This window comes from Patagioenas fasciata, chromosome 7 (genome assembly GCF_037038585.1).
Source record: "Patagioenas fasciata isolate bPatFas1 chromosome 7, bPatFas1.hap1, whole genome shotgun sequence".
In the NCBI taxonomy this organism is placed as follows: Eukaryota; Metazoa; Chordata; class Aves; order Columbiformes; family Columbidae; genus Patagioenas; species Patagioenas fasciata.
Genome location: NC_092526.1, coordinates 31,080,164 through 31,105,252, shown reverse-complemented (window position 1 = coordinate 31,105,252; position 25,089 = coordinate 31,080,164). Strand labels below are relative to the sequence as shown.

The 25,089-nt window shown below is 41.0% G+C and overlaps 1 protein-coding gene across 43 annotated transcripts in view; it reads right to left on the bottom strand.

The window, feature by feature from the left end:
* The window catches only part of MAP2 (microtubule associated protein 2), a 225,915-nt gene that overhangs the window by 172,170 nt on the left and 28,656 nt on the right, over positions 1–25,089 (bottom strand). For 41 of the 43 annotated variants that reach the window (XM_071811218.1, XM_071811220.1, XM_071811216.1 and 38 more), the window contains one exon: positions 10,652–10,711. The exons of the other annotated variants lie outside the window; for them this stretch is intronic. The gene's annotated coding sequence lies outside the window, so the exon portion shown is untranslated. The remainder of the gene's footprint in view (positions 1–10,651; positions 10,712–25,089) is intronic. 43 annotated transcript variants of the gene reach the window in all.

Genomic DNA, 25,089 nt, shown 5'->3' with positions numbered 1-25,089 from the left:
GCACCCTCCATGAAACCTCCAACCAGACAGCCCCTCCATGTACTGCTCAGCTGAATTTGAACCTTCTTGCCCGAGCTAGCAGGCTGCAAGTCCCACCTGGCTTTAAACCTGCTGCTTTCATTGCAACCGTGTGGTAGAGAAGAGAGTTGGACTCCAGAGGTGGCAGCGGTGGTGCCCTCCCACCATCAGGACCTGCGTCTACAGGACTCCCCCTATTTTTCTTGGATTGTTTTTTGGCCTTTCCAGCCCAGAGTGACACAAGCACTCCAGCACTGCAAGTCCATCAGTCAGGTCCTGTCAGGGAGCTAGGTAGGACGACTGGTAAGCAGCTGGTGTTTACAAGTTTGTGTTTATCATCTTCCTAACTAGAGATTTTTGCTTAGTTACAGCAGCCAAAAAAAGGCCAAGCTGCTTCAGCTGAGGTGCAGCAGAACTCACTTTCTTTTCCTTTACCTTTTTTCCTTTCAAATGATCACAGCTACCACAAAGAACGCAGTGAAAGAAGTAACATTTCCCTGCAGGGACAAACAGGCTACGTGATTTCTCTGAACTGCAAATCACTGTATTATTTGTTATTGGTTAGCTGTGTTGTAGAAACAGACCAAACACTTCCAACTCAGCTCTAGATTTTGTTTTGAAATATCCTTTAAATGAAACATGCTCTCCTGTGTACTGCACTTGTAAAAACATAATCACTTTTGTCAATTCACAATGAGACCTGAAAACCATTTAAAAAAAAAAAGGAGAGTATTGCATGTGATAGGCAGAAACAAACAGGCCAGGTTCTTGAGCCACCGTACTTCCGTGAGACTTGCTTCTTTCATTTCACATAGTGACAGATGAACACTGAAAGCAATTTTGCACCTTGTTCTGTCACCATATGAGACACCTAATAAATCCCAAGATGTAGAAAACAGCCAGAAGGTTTTTTTTCCTGTTTCTTTTGGATGCATAATTACAGGCAGTAGTTACTACACTCATACTGCCTTCCCGCCTTTGTCCTTGCAGAAATAATAGGCAAACAATGTGAAAAACACAAATGATACCAAGGGAAAGCCTAATTACTACGTTTGTGTAAATACAGGACATCTTTCAGGCATCTGTCTGGCTTGTACAGGATCTGGTGCTATTCTTTCTAGAATGCCTTGACCCAAGTAATTCATTTTCTTAAATGGCTTATTTGCATAAGACTGTGAGACACCTGACAGCAGGCAAAAAGCAGCCGCAGCAGCAGGTGCTGCACTGATCTCAGGCCTCAGTGCTGATTAACAGTGGCAGAGGTACTGATCCTGAGGAATACATAATGGCTGCTCATGGCCCACACTATTTTCCCCAGCCCATACCTCATTCTCTGCCATGCACAAAAGGCACTTCCTTTTCATCCCCAGACAACACAGCAAAACCAAAGGGTCTGCTGCCCGCACAGCCTGCAATAGCGCTCCAAAGGGCCTGGAAGGGGAAAACCAGACCCTGCTGGCAAAGTTTCTGATGGATTCAAGAAGATCAGACTTCACACTTAGGAAATATAAATCCCACAGAAAGCAAGAAAAAAATCTTGGACACATGCTGCTGTGTGATGGCTTCCCAACCCTTCACACAGAACCAAAGCTGAGGTTCCTCAAAGCTGGGTCCTCAACCATTACCATTACTGGATATTGGTTTAAATTCAGCAGGTATTACACTCTGAGACAATTTAACTAGCCTGACCAAAAAGAAAGCAAACCCTCCACCACATGCTCACTGTTACTGCCAACCTCTGAGACCAGCAGTAATGAGCACAGCATAAAGGCTTTCCTGTTGCTATGTTACAGATGTTGCTCAGTATCTTCATGGTGCATTTCTGAGACTCAAGAGTCTGTTTGCTGGCTTTTATAAAGATTATACATGTGGGTGCAAGATCGTTGAAGTCAATGGAGCTACAGCAATTTCAGAGATAAATAAGCATCTAGTCCTGATGCTTTGAGCTTTCTAGCACAAATACAACAGGCACAATTGCATTCTGACACATAGAGCACAGCAATCTGCAGTTTCAGTTCTTGTGTATTATGAAAATGTGTAATTGTTAAAAATACTGGCAGAATCCTTCAGAATTGTACTTAAAAGTCCAACCTTTCTAGGTCAGTTCCTACAGCTTAATTATAAAACTTGCCTTTAGATTTGCTTGAGAAAGAAGCAGCTTTTCATCCAAAGCAAGTTGCCTACTTGATGGGTTGGGGGTCCATATTTTCTCCTTCTGAGCACATTACAATGTGCCACAGATGCATGCACGCCTGTTCTAATTAGAAACAAAATAGAAGTTTATACATGTATCTGTCCACACCATTACTGTTTGCACTACTGGGCTATTTCTTAGTTGTTAGATCAGGATAAGCTATTAATTAAGATGTACAGTGGAAACAGGCACTTTGATGGATGAGACAACAAAGCATTGCACAGGGCTCAGGAGATTTGAGTCTGATCCCAGCTGGGCCACAGACTTGCCTACTGTCTGCTGATCACATTAGTATCTTGAGACTTGCCTCATTTCCTCACATGCAAATATAGATACCAGTGTTCCCTTTGTACTTCAGGAATGGATCTCCAAGGAGGCTCACTCTTCTCTCATCCTCTATCTGCCTCAGCTCTGGAACTAAACACCTTCACAAGGGAGTAACATGGCATTTTTCTGGCTCCTAAACTCAGCTCCCCAGTCACAGGGAGCCAAAACCAAGACACAGGGCTGGGGAACACGGGCTTCCCTTCACCCACACTCTTGTACCGTAAGTCCAAACTCATTTGTGACTCTGTGCAGTTTTGCTTTTGGAAATAGTCAGCGTCTGCACCCTTCCTTGGCAAGGGTTTTGGGGTAGGCAGTATTCCCTGACAGGTGTTTTTCCAAACCAGCCCCAGGTCCAAAAGCTTCTCCTCAATGCAAACGTTCAACCACACAGTCCCTTGCTCCCCGCCTGGCTCCTATCCCCACTGTACATATTCCCAGAACCTTCTGAACCTTTTCTAAAGGAAGGTCATTATTTAGTACAGCAGGTATCTCAAAGAAAAAACAAAAACAGAACAAACAAACAAACAAAAAAAACCACCCACAAAACAAAACAAACCCACACACAACAAAAAAACAACCAAATCAAAACACCACACACAACAACAACAAACACAAGGTTCTGGATTTCAAATGCAGCACCATTGTGGTGCATTTTATCTTCCCTAGCTCAGAGCTTTTGATTCAAATAGTTGGAAAGAGCAGTCTGAGTGCAACAGCTTGGCTAAAAGCACATCAATCAGTTGAATTCTTGCCTATGATTTTGTGCCACAGCCAAATCTCTCCTAGAACTGCAATTACAAATTGAGGACTGAGATTTTCACATTTTCAGCCACACAATTCCCCTCAACTCTTGTTAAGAAAAGTAGCCTTTAGAAGAGTCAGCTCAAAGCAACCACAATTGCAGCACCAAAGTGTGAGCTAACAGCATTTATATCATGGCTAGCAATGCAAAGCACCATGCTGTGCAGCATTTGGATTACAACTCTGAGATTAATAAAAACAACAAAGTATAAACAGCCCCCTGTGCAACAGTAGTTAAATAAGGATGACAGTGACATGGACCTTTCAACAAGTATTTTCCTCTTTTTTGGTCAGGATCAAAACATTATGAGGTCTCATTCATGCCCAGCTCTCTCAATTCCTAGGTTAACATTCCCCATGCTGAAAGACTCTGTTCCCTAGAAGCACTGGGCTGACTCGGTTTCATAGGATTTGAGACACTGGTCCTAAACAGACTAGGAACTATGAACCAAACAACCTGACAAAGTTAATTCAGCTACACACAAATATCCAGAGAAGAGGTAACAGAAGACTTAAGATTTGTGCCTCCTAGAAAGTATTATGTGTTTCATTCATATAGTAAAATAACCCAATGATAATAACAGTAAAAAGGCAAATCAGTTCCAAGCTAAAACAGTGGGGTTTTGTATGGAAGTTACTTAACTTAAAAACTCCTGCCTTTATACACTGCTCAGACAGATGACTTGAGGCTCAGACAAATGAACCGAATTCTACAATCCACCTTTCAAAGTCCGAAAATCAAGAATTTGGTGAATGGTTCCCATTCATCTTGTATGTTTCCAAGATGAGAAGCAACACTAAAAAAGTTACTGTAATGCCTTTAAATAATAAGGCATTGTTATGCATGTAACAGCTAAGAACTGGAAGAAAAAAAAAAACTATTGTTCCTATGACTGAAGTGTCTTTTCTCTCAGGATGTCATCCCTTTGTCTTACAGACCTGGACACATGGAAAAACCTGACATTCCTTTTAGGAAGAGCTGCAGTGAGACCCTCCATACTGCCCTATCAGATCAAATAGCTTTAACACTGGTTCTGTTTTCACCGGTGCCAGTGGGGAAAAAAAAAAAAAACAACAACAAAACTACAAGTGACTTTATGGTAGAAAGACTCTTGAAATATCACCTGTTGAGTGGTAATGGTTCCAGAAATGTGTGAAGACTTAAGGAATGAAGATAAAAATCCATGAACAGGACATAAGTCGAGACTGTAAGCAACTGAAATGCTTCTATTTCTGAGTAAAATGCTTTTCTGCCCATCTCCGACAGTTGAGGGGTAAAACAAATGAACAAACAAACAAACAAAACCACAAAAACAAACAAAGAAACAAACAAAACATAAGCAGCTTTCAGGAATAGAAACTTTTATCCAGGTCTTCACCACTCACCTGCAAACTTGCCTGGTCTTCTTGCTATATCAAGTAGTCTTATAAAATATGTTTTCTCTCTCCGAAGAGACTTGACTGGCTTAATTTAAGCTTTGCAGGTTAGAATTAAAGCACATAATGTCTCTTCTTTAATATTGTCTCAGAAGACATCACTGCTGTATTACAAAAAAAGGGCCTGGCTCCTACTCTCATTGAAGTCAAGAGCAAAACTCCCACTTATTGATATGGAGAGGGGTCTAATCAAAATTGTTACTATATTACTGCCTCCCAGCCTCCTGGTATGGCATGCAGGAGGTAACAAGGGATATGTTTTCACCCCATTGGATTACTAAAACAATAACTTAAAAAAAAAAAAAAACCACACCAAAAAACAACAACAAAAAAACCCCACATATATTGTAAGGGCCTACTGGCTGGTCTAGTATTTTTTTTTTTCATACAAATGAACTGCATCACAGAGTGTTTGAGGATTGAACATTAAGTAGAAGCAGACACTTGCAGTTCTACAATATGTTGTTTCCTTTTAAAAAAGTTGCGTACCACCTGTTCCCTCCATGTACCTTTTTTTTTTTTTCTGAAGACATTGCTGGCAATGGAATTAGTCATTAAAAACAACCCACAAACACTTGGTTAACTAACCAGCACTCAGGAGCTGCTGGCATCAATAAGAACAACTTCCTCAGATACTCCCTCAATAAATATTTTTCTGGCCCTGCCTCTGGGTTTCACATCTGGTGTTTGGTAGAACATTAACTCAAGCATTTGCTATTGCTCAGAAAACAGCTGCTTTTTAAACTCTGCATCTTTATACACTAGATGTAATCTTAGACAATGTAAAACAAAGTGGGCCTTAAAAAGAGGACCTATTTCTCTGTATTCATAATCTCAGGTTTTGCATTATTTGAGTGGATGCAGTTTGGACATAGAGTCCAAATGCACCTGAAAGAGAACAAAAATCAATAAGCCAGTTCTGCTGCTATGCCATATTGACATACTTGTGCTGACTTCAGTAGAGCCATGACAACTAGAAAACCAGTCCATTAGACTTCATACTATGAGCATAGCTGGTTCAAAGTCACACAGGTGCCAGCTGGTTTGCCTGCACTGCTGGAGAACCACAACCCTAATTCAACACCTCCTACTTAATTTCCTCCATGGCACAGGACCTTAGGCAGATAGGTTTCCCTGGTCCACACCTGACCCACAAGCTTCTAGGGAGGGCATCACTCAGGCACCCATCCTGCTTTTCCACATATGAACACAGGGAGCATCTCACAGGCCTGCAAAGTGGCAGTACATGAGATGGAGCTGGTTAACATTGTTGTTTGGTCGCCTCCATCCTGAACTGCTGGATGCAGCCAAGAACATGTGCTTTTCTAACTTTCAGCATACTGACCAGACCACAGCCCTCCCACCACCCAGGGCTAAACCAACTGCCTACTGAGAGTACACAGCACTGTGCTCCTCATCCCAGCAAAGTGCTGCTGAGGACAAACGCCACAAGAGATCTCTAGATGGAGAAACTCTGCCGCTCTCTGCCCCATGAGCTGGAGGGCTCCTTCTTAGAATAGGAGCACTTGGAGCAACAATACAAAGACCACTTCCAATCAACTGGATTTTTTTTTTTTTTTTTTTTTTTGGTATACTCAAGTTCCTTGTCACTTCAACACAAACAGCCAAGGCTCAATCTAAATAGCTTCTGGCTCACCTGACTCTCTAAGTAGTTAACAACCCTTAGCATCAAACCAAAGGGTGCTGGATGTGATGTCAATGCCTTCAAGTAGGAAGCAGGTCTGGCTTTTTCTTTTTTCTTATTTTAGCACACAGAGAAGTACATAACACAGGAACTCTGTAACAGAGAAAGGAGTGGGCCTCAGGATAACATCCTTGCTGTTTGGCTGTGTGGACTGTCCTCACCCCCCTGTACCACACATGTGGCACTGCCCTCCTCAGGAACCTCTGTTGTGGGAGTTCTTTACATTGCATTACATACATTCTTCACACAGCAGAGTAGGAGAGACTGACAATGACAAGTATATGTGAGACGCTCCAGAAAACAACTTCAGGTGCACAATCTCACTCTAAGAACTACAGAACCAGTACACCCTGGTGCGACGACACTGAAATTTCTCCAAGAGATCGGACGTCTTATTACAATCATTTATTTGCTGTCCTATAGCAGACCACTTTTACAAGATAAATAGCCCCAAAGAGCAGCAATTTTAAAGACAGAAGCACAAAAGACTCTATGGTGTAAGTGGTGATCACAGTTCTCATATCATTCTTTTAGAGGTAGTGCTCAGCTAAATCTGCCTGTTTATAGGGCTTGTAAGAACACTGGCTCACTCAGTTTCTTCATGCCTGTCCTGGTTTTGGCTGGGATTGAGTTAATTTTCTTCCCAGTAGCTGGTGTAGTGCTGTCTTTTGGACTTAGTATGAGAAGAAGGGTGATAATACACTGATGGTTTGGTTGTTGCCAAGCAACAGAAGGCTGGAGATGCACAAGATGCTGGGAGGAGGCACACCTGGGCCAGCTGACCCAGAGTGGCCAAAGGGATATTCAACACCATATGATGTCATGCTCAGCATATATTTTGGAGGAAGGAGGAGAAGGCGGGGGGACATTCAGAGTGATGGTGTTTATCTTCTCAAGTATCCATTAGGCGTGATGGAGCCCTGAGTTCCTGGAGATGGCTGAACACCTGCCTGCCAATGCAAAGGAGTGAGTGCATTCCTTGTTTTGGTTTGCTTATGTGCACAGCTTTTGCTCTACTTATTAAACTGTCTTTATCTCAACCCATGAGTTTTCCCACTCTTTTGATTCTCTCTGCCACTCCACCGCAGCAGGGAGCAAGCAGGCAACTGCATGGTAGTTAGTTGCCATCTGGGCTTAAGCCACGACAATACCTCACATTCGACAGAGAACAGAAGCAACCCACAACCAGAAGCTTTTCTAGATTCAACAGAAAGAGGTTCACCAGAAAATGGCTCTACCACATGTGGCCTTCACACCTCGCCTGAAGTGCTAATCTACAGACTCTGCTCTCTGCAGAAGGAGGGTAGGGGCAAGCACAATTCTTGCAATCAGTAGGCACACACAGGGGCCTAATGTGAACTTAGGCAATGCAGCTCTTGGGGCTTTTGATAAAATTATCTCAATTTTTTTGTTCATACCACACAGAAATACACTGTGAATTAGTACAGGTCTAGGAACTGCTTCCTACATACACTCATGTTCTTCCTGTGAAATATACTGATAAGATTCAAAAACATGGTTTTATTGCTTTTTTTTTTTTTTTCCAAATTCTCAGCAAAACACAACCATTGCACTTACATTTTTTTTCCACATTGTGTGTTTTGTATTGAGGATTTCGGTTACATTGCCCTGCAAGTGTGAAAAACTAGGTTCAATATGTGCCTGACCTTGCAGAGACAGGCCTGAGACAAATGGTCTTGCTTTCATTCCTTTGTGCAAGATACACTACTCCTACATGATGAGCAAGGAGAGGGAAGGTGCTTTGGGGCAGTCCCAAGAGTGATGCAACAGGGCTAGACCAAGAAATGCGCAAAGATATTTTCTGTGCCGTTGTATAGATTGTGTATAAGGTTAAGAGAGGACTTAAGAAAGGCTATCAAGACAAAAGGGAGAGCTGAAGATCTAGTGTGCTGTGAAAAAAACAATATGATCTGAACATGCCTTAGATTCATGCAGGGGAAGAGGAAGAGAGAATAGTATCAGGTAGAAGAACTAAAAAAATTCAAAGTTTAATGTGTTTATTCAGCCTTGGTTTGGGCCTGCTCCTGCAGACTGCACTCACCGTTTGATCAGCTTACTAAAATGGGATTTTAGTAACCAATTATTTAATTACAAGAGGCTTTTTTGCTCTCCATTTATGCAAGAACACCTCTTCTCCACATAATAAATTGTGAGCAGCTGAAACGCAGCTGAAAGTAACCATATTCTGGGTACAGGAAGAATTGGATTACTACTCACTTCTAAGAGCAGACAGGAGGTTACTTACCCCTTTGAGCTGACAGCTCACAGCCTGCACTGACTTACGTGGTTATACACATCACTGTTTGTGATGACCTTTTGGTAAGTGCAGAGAGTAGTGCATTCAACACCTGCCATCACAATTCTTGAAGCTCAGAATTGCACCAGTGAATTAAAATGCAGAATGAACTTGCCTCAACTTCACTGTTGCTCTTTGCAAAGAGCACCCACCCAACAGCTTCATCTACATGTAAAAGCTCAGATCCTCAAATCACTCTTTCATTAGAGTTATTTGGCTTGGCCTCATTACAACTTTGAACAGCCCAGCTCTCCCTGACCATTTAAATTTTGCCTAATGAATCACATTCAATGACACCCAGAGGCTGACAAGAAGCAGCGAAAAGAAGCACCTTGCACTCACTAAATCAAAGCTAGACCTGTTCTCAATGGACAAGGATTAACACCATGAGCAAGACCCTGGCAGGTTCATCTCGAGGATGTTGACAACTGCAGGCTTGCTGATAATTTTCACACCTCACCTGTCTCTCTCACTTCCTTCCACAAACACACAAGACAAGGCTTACAAGACTACGGCAATTCTCTTCTTCTTTTTAGCACCTTGAAGGTACAAACAGCATGTCTGCACTGCAGCCTGTCACAGTTATAATGCAGTATTTCAGAGCTGGTGACAAACACCGCACTGTGAAATACCCAGCAGAGATACTGCTGCTGCGCACTGAAATACTGCTGCTCGCTCTCCTGCTGTGGACACATACTCTATAAAGACTCATACCTTCAGACATAAGAAAGAAAAAAAAAAACCTATGACCTCCAAGAAGGAAATGAGGGGCTGCAGGAAGAGCAGCAATGTTGTAGCCAGAAGAAACTGCCCCCAGCACACAGATGTAGGCAATACATGTACCAGTTTTTACTCCAAGGACAAGGACCAGCTCCAGGAAAGGGGAAAAAAAAAAAAAAAAAACTAACCACAACAACAACCAAAAAACCCCCAAACAAACCCACCATGCCACACACAAAAGCCCACACCACCCACAACTATAACTTAATCATAGCTGTGCAGTGGCACCAGATAAACCTGGTACTTGAAAACTTCAAGTAGCTGACATCAGATCAGCACGTTTCTTAGCTGAAGAGGAATGACCAAATAATTGTTCTTGCAACAACCACTGGATAAAATGAAAATACCATTTACTGGCTCTCTCTGTGTTGTTTTCACTTGAGCCATTCCAATAACCAAAAGCTCTCAGCACCCATTACACAAACCCTCCTCTGAACAGATAATGCCAGGGTGCAGCAGGAAATCCAGGGATCAGCAGTTCTTCACATCTGTGCTGCGTTGCAAATTTGCGTATTCTGTAAACAACCTCAATAAAACATTTCAACAAAGCAGAGCAATGAACCCTCAAACAACGTGAGCATGTGGTGACTGACATAAAGGTAATCAGTACACATTGCAGAGAACATTCTTGGCAACCATGAACCCCAAATCTGAAGTGTGAGAAGAGAAAAATGTCACATCATAGATTCAGCTTGCAGCACTTGTACGCAGCAGCACTGGCTTTTGACTAGCTCAACTTGTATTGCCAATAGGACACTTCCTACAGAAAACAGACACCTGCATGAAAAAGCTGGCAAAAATCTCAACGTGTTTTTCTTTTCACTTAAGTTTCCACCTTTCTGCCATAAACACTTTCACTGTATAGTCCAGGAATGTACACATCATCTTTGTTTAAAACACCATCAAAATACATAACACAAGTACATGCAGACATAGGAGGAGTCCTGTCAAACTATTTGGTTTTGTTTGAACAAGCCACAAAGATTCATTAGGCAATCCATCCTAGTAAAGTCACTACGTATAGCATTTCCAGTGCTCTGCAATGAGAGACCAGCAAAAACAGAAAACCCACCTTTTGGTGGTGTTGTCACGTTGTCAGTCACACGATATTTTTAGTTAAGGTTTCCACAATCTGAAATAAAGAAAAAGCTCTGTTAGTGGCAGCTATTAAGGGGAAAAGACTCTCATTTTATTAAAGGCTCATGAATTGCAACATGTGATTAAAAAAATACCTTCCTTCTCTGCTTTTGGTATTGTGCAAAGTTATACCAAACTCTCCAATGACTAGAACCTCACTGCCATCATAGCTCACGCCCCTTCATATGCATCAGACCATGTCCCACTGAAGAGCTTGGGCCTTCAGAATGCCTATTTTCACACAAAGTGGATATCCACAGAAAAGCAGATTCCACTGAAACACAGGCTACATTGAGCGTTTCTGTTAGAATCAGAGTTTCACAGGTCTTTTCTGTATCTGGATTCACTGGGGATGATTCACCAAAAACTATTGAAGACGGTAACAGCAACAACCAAAAGCACAACGAGTCAGCAAACAAAGAGCGTGGATAATACAACTTAATTTACCAAAAGCTTCCTTGTTTCCAGTAACCCCACAGTTACACCACACAGAAAAAATGATGTGATCACAAACTGCAGACCAAACTGATGGGACCTATAAATTGAATATCATGTAATTGAGTATCATGTACAACAGAAAAGCTGCAATGGTGAAGTGCTGCTAAGCAGTCACAGAGAGGAACTCTCTCTGGTGCTACAGCTGTTTATTACATGACCCTGGGCGTATTCTGAGCTGCTTTGTGCTCTAGTTACTACTACTACTATCTTAATATGAGTATAATATCATTGCAACAGCATAAATGAGGATTAATTACTGCTTTGCAACCCTGGAAAAGGCTGGGCAGAGGAGAAGCACCTATAAAAGTGAAAATTGTTGGTATTCACGAATTGCATTGAATTGTCCAAGAAGGTGGCAGAACAGACTTCCCAGCTTCAAGCCAATAGCCAGCAAATGGACCATTTTCCAGTACCATCATCCTTACACAACATGCACCCTACCTGGCAAATTAACATCTGCCAGAACGTGGATAACAAATACACAAACAAACAAACAACAAAAACCACAAAACAAAAACCCAAACCAAAACGACAACAACAAAACCACCACACCCAACCAAAACAAACAAAAAAGCACAGATGAACAAAGCTATCGTAGATATTCATTGCTTGACTGGGGAAGGGGGGAGGAGAAGATAAAAGCTAGCAGGAATAAAGGAACTTTGTACTCATTGTCAACTTTGCTATGTCTCACTGTATCCACGAGCACAAGGATTTCACTGACAGTAACAAGAGTCTTTCTTCTGACTTCATCAAACTTAGAAATGAAGCATTTCATTTCAGAGAAAGGTAGCAATGGGTAGACTCACTGTCTTGCGAAGTTAACATGAGGCAGTGGTTGAATCACAAGCAGAAAGCAAAGACTCCATCCCTACCTCCTGTTTTTAAGCATGAGGCAACCTTCTGAAAAACAAAAGATGATGTCTGCATTGCACACTGATGTCAAAACTGAGGATAAAGATGGGAGGTGTAACCAGAAGAAAAGTGGAAGAAAACCCAAGCTCAGCTATTTCTTCCTTCCTCCCAACATCAGAAAATGAGAAGTCAGTTCTTACAATATGCTGTCCAGGCGTGGTCCCTATTATCTTTGGTTAATTCCATATGTCTGAGAAGGAAATCAGCCCTAAGCCGGTTAGACTTGCTAAATGAGATTTGTCTAAGGCCCCACCCCCAGGTGCAGTGTCATGCGCCAAAGATTTGGCATTCTTTAGAAAGATGCTACTTGTCCAGACACTGTTAATAATGGTCAGCAAAACTCATATGCAATATTCCCCTCTTGAGCAAAACCCCATTCAGCATCTCCTCATCTCTGAGGAACTCCCAGACCATATCCAAAGCAAGAGATGACTAAGGATGGTACCAGCAGGATCCCCTTTTATGAAGCTTCTGATGAGTGTATGACAGACAAGCACACAACCCTGGCACATCCAGCAAGCAGAACACCCAGCATCTTTAAGGCCTGGTCCATAATGTTTACTGCTTGAGAGACTCTAGACTCATCCTAGCATCTTCGGTCATGATAAAAAGGAAACAGACTTGTTGCTAGCAAGATAATATGGTTATGAAAAACTGATCAGACACCTATTTAGTTTTCTGCTTTAGTTACACTCAGTTAATTCTGGTTTAGGAACTCTAAGATTTTTCAGAGTCACAGCCCTGATTCATGCAGCCTTGTGGTGAACGCCCGGAACACATTTAGGAAAAGACTATTAATAAATAAAGTACCATAACAATTGCTTGACTCAGAGCAAACTCAACTAGCACTGCTACATGTTGGCATTTTGTCTTCTGAGCATGTGTCAGCTAATAAAATCAGGAGTTGTTTTTAAAGAACTCGCCTATATTGAATAATTTATCTACCTCTTTCCTATACCTACAGTGGCATTTGCTAATGCTGTCAGCTTTTCTGTGAAGTTGGTGTTCCTGCAAGGAGTCACGCTGACAGATTTGGTTAGCAAAGCCTTTCACTAACAGTTTTCCAGTAACGTGCAATAGCAGAATAAAGTTGTCCAGTATTTGCCACCATTCAGCCTATGCCAGCCCCAAGAGAAGGGCACGTGCTATGAAGACAGCTATGCTTATGTGCAATATGCATTGGCACAGCTGGGCACATCAGGGTCTTCTAACACTCTGGGTCTGTTTTATTTCAGAAGATGGAGTTGGTTTGGCTATTATAAAACAGATAAACTGTTTGAAAATGTGAAGGCAGGAGATGGATTGGGTAATAGTGATCATGAAACGACACCACCAACTATTCCAACAGAAGGAAGGAACAAGTGCAGCAGATTAAAGGTAGTGAATCTCAAAAAAGCAAGGCTTCGTGGGAAGCCAAAAGAGTGCAGGAAAGCTACAAGTGCTGGAAGTGGAATAAGGATGCAAAAGTAAACTATTCTTTGGCAAAACAAAGCTGGGACATCAAATAACTACAGTGCTGGCCAAAACAGATATATTCAAAGAATATTAACAAGGGACTCATGTAGGTAAGTCAGCTGAAACAGATGAAATTAAACTATAATTTTGTCATGTAAAAAACAACTCCATACCCAAAACAAAACAACCACACAGTAGAAGATGAAAACACTGATACTGCAGATTCATGGGAGATGAGTGAACTCCTAAAGCACTGCCCAAAGGCATGCACAGGGCCACCATAAAAAGGAAAGCCAATGACAACCACACAAGGAACTAGAGACCTGTCAGTCTAACTCATATATTCCTGAAACAAATTGTTAATCAGTTTTAAATACACAAAAATGGTTAGATGAACAAAACCAGCAAATCTGCTTCTGTAAAGAACCAAGACAAACTGGGCTGATTTAGTTTTCCATTACAGTACAGCATATTTACTGAAGAACAGGGTAGCACAGACATGCTATACTATTCAGGAGTTCAAATGAGTTCTCAGAGGGGTCAGTCTGAGGCTCACTTCTTTGCAATATTTTGTGTGACTAGCCAGAACAAAGCAATGAGCCAAGAGAGTTTACAACATTTCATTAGGTCCACAATCATTCAAAATCAATGCCATGAAACTCAATGATGCAAAGTGCTGTAGTAGTGCTGCTGCAGAGGCAGCAAAAAGAAACTTTTCAGTACACAGCTTTATCCACCAACATCTTAGCTGAAGCCCAGTGGGCTGAGCCAAGGTACATGGCTTTGCACAGGAGGAGCTGAAGTGCAAACCCACATTCCTCTCTGTTGTACCTGTGTGCAGCCAAGTCACACCCCGCAGAAAATCAAAATGAACAACTGGATATTCAGCTTCCACAGTCATATTTTCCAGAGCTCTTCTGTGAGAGCCATCAACATAGTACTGTTAACTGCTGTCTGCAACACAGACATGCCCTAACACAGGAGATAATCCTCCAAAGTATAAAGCCAGCAGTTGTTGAACATGTCTGAAAGACTTGCAAAGGAGATTTAGGTTAATCTAACTAAATTAGGAGCCTACTGAAGCTGTACACCACCTTCACTGGACAGTCAAAAAGAACATGGTAAACAGGATGAGGACATCTTGGGGAACCTGCCTCCACAACCAAGGTCTGCATTGTGTCTCCTGCAATTCCTCCCAGCCTTGTGCATTTACCTTTCTTTGATCTGTCCGCTGCAGATAATGGATAGTCCAAGATTTTTGGTTGTTTGCCTGCCTGCTTGTGATGAGGCTGAGCAGCAGGGGCTGTGGATGCACTCAGAAGGCCTCATCCCTGAAAACACACTAGGCTAATTCACTTTTTGGACTGAGGTTCACATTTGAATCCTGCTGGTGCAGCCCACTCGCAGCAGTCTGTGTGCAGGGAGAACTAATGCATCTCCTGTTTCTTTAAAAAGCCAGAAATTTCAAAGCTCACTTAATCTCTAATTGGAATAAGGCTGTTCCTGATCTGCTGTGGTACTTTTGATAGCCTCTCTTACCAACATCTCATAAAATGAAAAGTTTAATGAGTTCTAAAAACCCACTAATAGTTTAGATTGTTTACACATGAAAAATGACCTATAGCGCTGAAGAGGGAGTAACATATCTGTGTGGCATGTTCCCTGCTGTGCAAAAAAGCAGCAGATACACATTCAATATCGTTAATGGAAGCTGAGAGCTTAGTTTCCCAGGAGCTATACACAGCACATAACCTTTCAACTTTAATCTCCCAGTTTCAGGGACAGGAATTCACACCAAAACATATTGTGTGCTGTCAGTACTTCTGCAGCAACAGAACCTCAAAGCTCCTGTTTGGTTTTTTGACTTTCATAGGCAATGTCTTCCTCATAGCAATTCTGATTTCCGGGGAGTTTATTCTGCATCTATAGTAAAATTAAACTACATCCTTTTATTACCTGCTTAGCCACTTTCCAGTTTATTGACATCAACACTCTAAGAGATAACATGACTGGAAGCTTTCTGTGAGTAAAGAACTGCCTGAAGCTTTTTTCTTCTTCCATGAGATTTCATACTCAAAAGCCAGACTCATAGCTAGGACACATCAGCACAGCTGTACCAAAATGCCAGGGAATGCCACCAATTCATAGCAGCTAAGGACCTGTCTTGGATGCATGTCTCAGGGAAACACGAGTTGTTGCTTCCGCTGTGAGGGTGAAAAGATGCCTGGAAAGTATCTTTGCTTCATTCTGCTGCCAAAGAATCTGCATGTTTCCATTGTTTCCCTAAAACAAATTATTGAGTGTTTCTCCTGTTACTCTCAAAATGCCTGGTCCTGAGCCCACAAAGTTAATCAGAGTTTCACCACTGACCACCACTTGCCAACCACATTACCACACTCAGCCCTCCCAAACACAACTTTTCAAGAGAAGCATTAAATGAACAGTCTCCATCTGTCTTACAGGCTCCTATTATTTTGATGTCCAAATACCTCCCTCTCTGCAATCTTCACCTTCTCAATTTTTCTACAATATAGCTAAGGATTAGTTCTCCCAGTACAGAAGGGAAACCAAGGCACAGAGACATTAAGTTATTTACTGCAAGTTCCCAAGAACATTTTTGAAAACACACACAGACCTCAATTCAGAGGGTACCTCCGCTGGGTGCCAGCACCAAATGCAAGTCTGTTATATGGCCTCAGCTGATGCTAAGGGTACTTGTTCAACAGGTTCGCAGCAGCTACAACTTTGAAAAGTCCATAAACAGCCCTAGTTAAGGGGTAATAGTTAAGGAAAAAGTCCTTTTAACAACTACCAGAGACAGTTTCAACAACCAGCAAATCAAAGAAGAATTTAATGCAAAGCTTCAATAATACCAAGAAGGGAAAAAAAATGGCAGCCAAATGACACTCATTCCTAAAAATCAAATTCAATTTAAGGTATTCATATCAGAAATCAATGAAGGTTCTTCCAGAGTTTCTAAGTGTCACATGCATGAAGGATTACTTTGGGGAAGCATATTTATTAATTAGATAACAGATCAATTCAACTAGTGGTAACCTTAAAGATCTGAAACACTCAAAGAAGCTGATTTGTTAAATATGAATCTTGAATAACCTAAAAGTCCTCTGCCATCCTAGCAAAAAAAGTTCAGAAGCTAAAGAATTAACTTTTCTGAGCAGTTTAAGCTCCTGCTTCCTGACAGACAGGTTTTAAATATAAGATCATAGTGTCTTTCCACAGGACCTGCTCCTCACTCTTACAGAAATTAAAGCTACTCCAGGGAGGGAACAAAGGAGGTACCCATAGGACAGCTCTTTGTGACACCACAACTCAAAGGCGCATAATAAAACAAGGACTGGGGATGTGGAAAGAGTGTGAGGATGGCTGTGGAGTCAATAGACAACTGTCTCTTTTGCAGCCCAGGGTCTAGTGTCCTACCTGCATCTCCATGCCCAAACTATTCACAGGGTCAGAGCAGAGTGCTGACAACTCCACAGGGGATCTGAGCAGCTTCCACTGGACACCTACACTTAGGTTTACTTTGACTTTAAAAGTTTGTTCCACCTCTACAGTGCAAGTGCACCTCCGTTTCACTGCAGGGTTCTGAAATATAAATTCCTAAACACATGGCGCAGCAAGATAAAGCAAGAATGACTGATATGGAAAAGCCAGTATTTTCAGAACAGTCTTACACAGTTTGCAGAAAACAAAAAGAAAGAAGACATGCACTGAAAATACAGGAGAAAAACTGAAACACTGAGTGGCTGCTCCTCAATGGAGCGACATCCGTAGCATGCACTTAATAAGGCAGGAGTTCTGTGGAAACAAGTAATAATGTGATTCCATAATTAAAGACTGCTTTATAATACGTATGCAGAAGGCTGCCACAAAGACTGCACAAACACCCTTTATTCCAGTATTTCCTGAAATGAGCTGTTTGACTCAGCAATGTTAAAAGGTTCCTTTAACAGCTTTTTTGGTCTGTGATACATCATCTAGATGTAACTGAGGTCAAGCGCATTAAGAATCTGAGCAACATTTTGTGCTGCAACATGACAAAAGAGGCACTGTGTCAGCTGCAACGGCTGACTAGCACTCAGTCTATTTCTACAGCCATACTAGAAACATACGTGGAACTGTACAGAACTTGGAATTCATTAAAAAACAATTTTAAATATTTTTTATTATTATTCTGAATAAAATACATAAATACTAAGTCTTTGGTGGCACCCTGGCCTCTGTATAAATGACATGGGCATCTGAGAAACAAACAGCACATTAACAATGCTACCCAGTCTAAAGGTTAATTGGAGAAGACAAGGACACACAGCAGGGCTTTCTGGGTGCTTTGCCCAGAGACCTCAGTCACAAGTAACAATGGCAAGCTGATTCAAATCTGGCTTAGAAATCACACTTTTAAAAAGATATATTAACTTTTAATTAGTAGGTACAAGCATCATTCTAGTTTTAAATAATACTTCTTTGGTAAGTGACATTATCTCTATTGTATTTGCATTTCAGCCAAGGCAGAATGCGCTTTTTTCCTTTATTAAAAAGGGTTGACACTTAGTAACATAATTAATGAGCAGTTTTGAATGCGATCTTCTTTTAAAACCCTCTATTCAGGATCAGAATGCTGTTTGTAATTATCCATGCTAAGCAAAGAGCTTGTCTTGGTACATTTCAAAATGGTACATATATAATTCATCTTTTTTTTCAAGGTAGAGACTTTTAAAGGTTCAAGGGCTTTCAGAATGGAGGGAGTCACTCAAAGCAGATACGCAGAAAACTGCTCCAACAGCCCAAAGATGACCAATGTGTCAACTATTCTTAGGAGTAAAAAAGGAAACTGGACATATGAGCATAGGGCTCAAGGGATTCCATGCAACATTTCCACTTAAACTTTTTTGTTCTGGAATATTCTTTTTGACAGTATATTTTTTTTCAAAAGACATAAGGAAAGCACTTGGGAGCAAGCAAGTACAGCTGTAGCATTAACTAAATTAGACTATACTTGTCGAAACTCTAGACTATGTGTTGATTTAAGACAGAGAAGGTGCCTGATAGTACATGCAATGTTAACTTAATCACACATGCCAAATCCACTTGAAATAATTATATTCAGGAACCACAAAGAGAGAAGAAGGTTTAGGAAAGCTGCATATGTTTTGGTCCTCAGCATTTGGGTGTGCATGTATGTATATATACACAAACAGTATTTACACAATAGCTTTCTTTTTTTAAAGGAAAGACGGGAAATGAAAGCACATGGGAAATTAAGGGCAGCCAGGACAAAAACATCTGAGGAGCAAATAAATTGAAAATTAAGCATCCTATTCAATTACAGTAGGCTCTCCAAGTATTTTCTCAGCATCAGCTCCTACAAGCAGAAGACTGCCAGTGAATCAGAATGAGTGCTTCAACTCTGAGAGGCAAAACCAAAAGCACACCTGACTTAAGCCTTCAGGCTGTGTCAGTTTATACCCGCAAAGCATGTAGACACATGGTCCTACTTTTAAAGAGTTTTTTTGTTTGTTTGTTTGTTTTTTAAATCCTGCAATCACACTAAATCTGCCACTGAGTCCTTCTGCAGTAGTTGAAAAGCACACACCATCTCAAGATAACTCCTTGTACTGGCTGCCAAAGACTGAACCAAGCTAATCAGAAGTGTGCATTGCATGCTGATGTTGACACTTCAAGGCATCACAAAATATTCAGTTCAACTCATTAATCCTTTAATGCTGCTTCCCATCTACCACAGAGCTCATTGGAATTGCAGGTTTCAAAAAGCAACAATAAGATTATTGACAGAGCAATTCAGAGGACAGCACAACAAGAAAAGGACTTCAGATGCCAAATCATTTCTATGCAAAGCCTGTGCTAATGGCTGCAATCTCCTCATATGCATCACTGTCAAACCACAGGCAGAATAACCTGTATTGTGGTCCACACAGGTATAGTAAGCAACAAGCTGCAAGAGCACACTGCAAACATAAATTATTTCTTAGGTGTAACGCCAGTCCCTAAATTTATTACAAAAATTGAGTCCAGAAACTCAACTGCTGACCATTCAGTCTCTGGACATTTGAGCCGGGGACCCAGTTTGACCACTCACCTCTGGTGAACCTCTGCCTCCCACATCCTGCTCTGACCCTGCTGAGCAGACCATGCTGAACAGACCCTGCAACACACGGGAATTGCAAGAATCTTGACTCAATGACTCTGCTGTCTCACTGTACCCTTCCACACTTGCAGATAGGTTTTCTCTGCTATAGATAATGAGCATACAATTATTCAGAAATAAGATTTGCTCTCTCTTTTTGGTAAGTCACACAATCCAATTTTCAGTTTGTCTGTACCGTACTAGCTTTATGATTTAGGCTCATTCATCCCTCCCAATCTACAGTGCAGCATTTTGCAGTCTTTCAGCAATGCAGACAACTCACCTCTTCCTGTCGTCTTTCCATCACTCTTCTGGAATAACAGCAGTGAGACACACCATGGCTTTAGGTAGCTGGACACCTTTGGCCAAGACAAATTGGGACAGACATTCTCTAGGACACTCAGGCAAGAATCTTTAGTATGCAAATTTATTTGAAAACTATATAGAGCAATTAAGCTTATTCTCTCCAAGTGTCAGATTTTTTTTCCATCTCCTCCCCTTATGTGTCAGGAGTGGAATTTCACCCACACATACAGACCTCAGGAATACTATAGGATATAGAGCCCCAGCATAAAATTATGGAACACATCAGGAGGCACACGTGCTGTTGGATAACCCTGATGTGAATGTTTTCTCCATTATGTCAATGTTTAAAATCGGTTGGCTTGGCTAAGATCCTCAGTGCTCATTGTTCACCTGAACTAACTACACTTTTCCAGGATTTCTCCCTCAAGTTTCACTGCTTAGCAGGTTGTGCTGCAAATGCAGCACTTTTCCCTCTGATTTCCAACTGTCTTCTTGCAATCCTCAAGTACCTTTCCCCTACACCCCTTAATTGTGACAACATGCTGGTTTAAGGCCAGCTACTGTCACCCTTGTCAGCACTTTTTTCTACTGCTTCCAGAAGTCCCAAGAAACACATAAGCCAAGTGCTATAAAAGCAGAGAGGTACCATCATCACCACCAAACAAATAAGGCAGGAGATCTGTTCTTTTGTTTGTTTTCTTACAATCCCCATGATTTCTCCTCTCTGCTCAGCACTAACATCTCAGCTGTTCCATCTTACAAAGCTCAAGATACAAACATTAAGAATTCAACACAAAGATGACTTTCCCCATCAGCTGACTGCAACCAAGTCCTGCCATCCATAGCCCTCGGGCAGACATGGGATGCATGCACTTGAGAGGCAAAACTTCTGTGCAAAGCCCTACAGAAAACACTGCATACCCCTAATTACCTCACATAGGACTCTTCTGCACTTGACTATGGAAGAAAGAGCATTCAATAGAGCAAATTACCATGCAGCAATCAGCAAACAGCACTCAAGTCAAATGCAATCATGGTTACATACATGGGTAGGTTGAGTTGATGATATCTTTAAGGCTAGAGCCTGTTTTGCACTGTCTCCAGCTCAAAGGCAAATATGCCAGCAGTAACTGAACCAAAGAACTGAATAATTCTGCCCTAAGGAAAGAACATTTGGTAAAGAATCAAAAGACAGAACATCCCCATTAAGAGAAAGCTTCAGCACCTGCCGTTACCTGCAAGTCACTCGAGCACTGTGAACAGATCTTGTGAAGCACAGATGAAGGACCTGGTCTAGACACAGCAGGCCTGGCCCGTGGCACAAAGGTCACCTCATGCCAAGATGGCTGCGGAGCACACGGGATGGTACCCCTCTTGCACTCACAGCCTCCCAGCGGAAGATAAAAAGAGAAAAGGCGGTTGTGGCCTTGGCTAATCCTATAGTCAAATAAACTCTTAACAGCTATCTGGTGGTACGTAATGCTGATGGAAGAATTATGTAGCTTTTGTGAAAAATTATAAATTTAATCTGTTTTTCTTTTGGGGTTTTGTGGCTAGTTTCACTCTTTTCTTTACCTTGCCAGCAAAAGATTTCTATTTTTCTTTAAAGTACTTTTACAAAGTTTAAAGTTCATCAAAGTGATGATCTATTATTGACTGAGTGGTATTCATAATATTCAATCATTATATTTACACAACAAAAGATGTCATTGGATTTCTTCCTCTCATTGGAAATGCCTCACCACAAGCATGCCAAGCCTTGCCCATCTACTAAAATAGATGTTCCATACCAAGCAGCTGGACTTTCAAATTACCTAATATTGCAGGAAAGCATACACATATGAATTATGCTTTATAACAGGAAGACGAGGAGCCTATAAATCATACGTCCAGTTTCCAAAAGATTACACTCAAAATTAAACATTTGAGAACATCTAAGGAAGAATAACCGGAATAACTGGAATACTCATTCCAACTGGGTGCTACAGGGGAAATTTTCATATGACAATCTGTTTTACAATAATATAACCTCCAATGTTGTTTTCCAGCAATATAAAGGAAAAAGACAAAATTCTATTGATTATCACATTAAAACAATATCTGTGCTTGCAAGTGTCTCTGGGAAAAGGTACACAACGTACTCCTTTTTCTGCAAAGGCCATGGGTAAAAAGAAAATTAAGTATCTCAGTACTTTCTGCATCACTGCCATACTGTAACCAAGGCAGCTAATTAATGGAGCTGCTTCAGCAGCTGCCATAAAAATATTACTTTTCTTGTTGTTCTTCACAATAGGCTTACTGCATTTTACCCATTTAAAACTTTGAAGCAAAGACAAGATGATGAATTTTTCAATAAATCTGGGTTTATTCAGATAGGAAAAAGCAACCATGGGAACACACTCTTTTTCAATTATGTCTTATCTGCAGATTACAACAGGTAAAGTCTTTGAAAAATGTATTACTCAGATAAAGCCAGCAAAAAGCTTTCCATTTTGACTCAAGTCTCCTTAATATTCAGAGCTGCTTGCTCTTCTTTGACCAGCAATAAGAGACTGAGATTTTTCTGAATTTCAAACCATTTGTTAACAACATGCAAAGAGCTCAGTTGAAAGAAAGAAAAATTCGCAAAAATAAGAAGTCATTTCCCCGAAATTTTGCTGGTGAAACTTTGCCATCCTGTTCAATCTGCCAGAAATGTTTGTTGCACTATTCAAGCCATCTTCATTATAGTACATAAAATCACTGTCAGTAACAATGCTGCACTGTTTCTTTTAATCAAGATATTAGTAACCATAAGACCCTGTTGCCAAAGGAAAAAAATGACATTACTAGATAACTTTCAAAATACTATTTTTGAAACTTGTCCATCAGACACAAATGTTTCAGATTCTTTTCTAAATTAGCTCCTATAATAACATGACAAACTATTAAAACATTCCCAGGCATTTCAGTGTTGCATACATCAGACATAGCAAAGAATACTATCTGCATGCTCTCCTTTAGCCTGCTTTTTGCATACAAAAGTCCAACGTTTTTATAGAGTTTTCAGGATCTTTGTTTTCTATTTCATGTATTGTTCCTGGAGGTTATTCCTTAGATCTCAAGTTTCCTCAATGGAAATCCCTCAGTTTCTTTATCAAACATATCAAATCAAAGTTTTAAAAGGAGATTCTATGTTCAAACCATTAAAGGAGTTTCCTTTGCAAATAGCAGCCTTCTGGGGAAAATGTATTTTATTTGCTGCTTCTGTTCTTCTCACTGTGTTGTTGATGCTACTTAATTCAGCAAAAAATAGATGCTTGACAGTGTCTTGTCCACTGCCCCAAATAAAGGTTTTGAAACTAGAAAATATATCAGTACTTTGGTGGTTTGTTTTGGGGTTTTGTGTGTGTTTTTATTTATTTGTTTTGTCCCTATGTTAATTTGCAGTATATTACACAGTAGTAAACCTCACTGGCTAAAGAAAAAATTCTCCACTGCAGTACAATGGTAGGGCAGCAGAGACAGTTGTAACTCCTCCTCAACCTTCTCTTTTGTGGCATCTCTATCAGGTCAGCAGTAGACGAGGACAAAGCAAGACACTCCATCCAGAGAAGACAGCAGGAAAAACTAGATATTCCTCAGAGCAATCACTGCAGAACTGGGAACCTGACCACAGCTTTCTTTTCCATTCTCAAATGAGAATTAATATAAGGAAAGATAAGACATCTCCTAGAATTGCATGTATTTACTGTGTATTTTATACATTTGAGTGCTACATCTTTTATGTTCTGTACTTTTCTAACACGCCCAGGGTTTTTGCCTCTATCACCATATACTACAGTCTTGGTGCTTGGGACAGCTAGTTTATTCTATTTAGTAGTCATTTCTTGATCCTTCCATCATTTTTCTATCGGCACTGCCACTCTTAGCCATTCAGGCAGCCACAGTATATTATAACATCTTTTTTCCATTTATCCTCAAATGATCAAAATGATATTTCAGAAGTACACAATAAAAATACTTAAAAGGAACAACAGACATTTGAAAAGATAAAAGAAACAGAGGTACTGGCACAATGCCACACCACCATTCTGCCCTGTCTCCTGGGTGTTGGAAGTGCATCCTGTGTGGCACATCACCTGCCTTCAGCCACTGCTTACACCTTCAAATGGTCTTCCTGGCGTGTTACCCTTTACAAAATTTTATTTCACCTCAGATTTTTTTTGAGAAAGCCTCCAAGTGTACAAGTACAAACTGTTTCAACTCTCAGTTCCCGAAATTGACACTGACATTGGTATTTGCCTAGTCTTCTCCCTGTACCTACAGCATAGGCCTCCAAAACTAACAAAAAACCTTTTTAAAAAAAAATCGCAAAGCAGTGCTACTGTAGCATAATCTATGCTGATGTCTACATGATCTCAAATGTAGGGCCTGAAACATAACCAAAGTAACTCACCGGCTTTCAGAGTCCTTATCACAACTGTACCCAGCTGCCTCACTGCCACCAAGTCACTGGTGTGACAGAATCCTAAGGTGGCTGCTTCAAACATACAGCCTAGAACCACATTTAGCACTGCATCCCAGAAGCTGTACAGCTGCAATAGTGTAGCATTTGTTCACAGGTTAATTGCCTTTGCTTCTCCATAAACATCCCTATTTCTGAGTTCTGGACTACATCAGTGATCTCTACATCAGGCCACTTCGCTAGACAGACGTGGCCATCCAGATTGGAGTTTATATACAAAACAAAGCATAGCCTGGCTTCCCAGGGTCCAGGTGCAATTCAGTGTCCTATTTCTTAGAGCAGAATTCCAAGCCTCAGCTTTTATTCTTTCACAGAACTTCAGTGTAATAGAAATACAGTTCTCTGTTAAAGCACACAGACTGTAAAATAGCACTTGTCCGTGTTCAACGTAATTTGCAAAATCCCAAATCCAGTTTTACAACTGACTTTAAATGCATCTGTCATCCAGTGGGCAACATCTGCTGCACATTGCTAAGACCTGCTACTGCACAGGAACGAGTCTGTTACTACTGCTGCCAGCTTTGCAGCT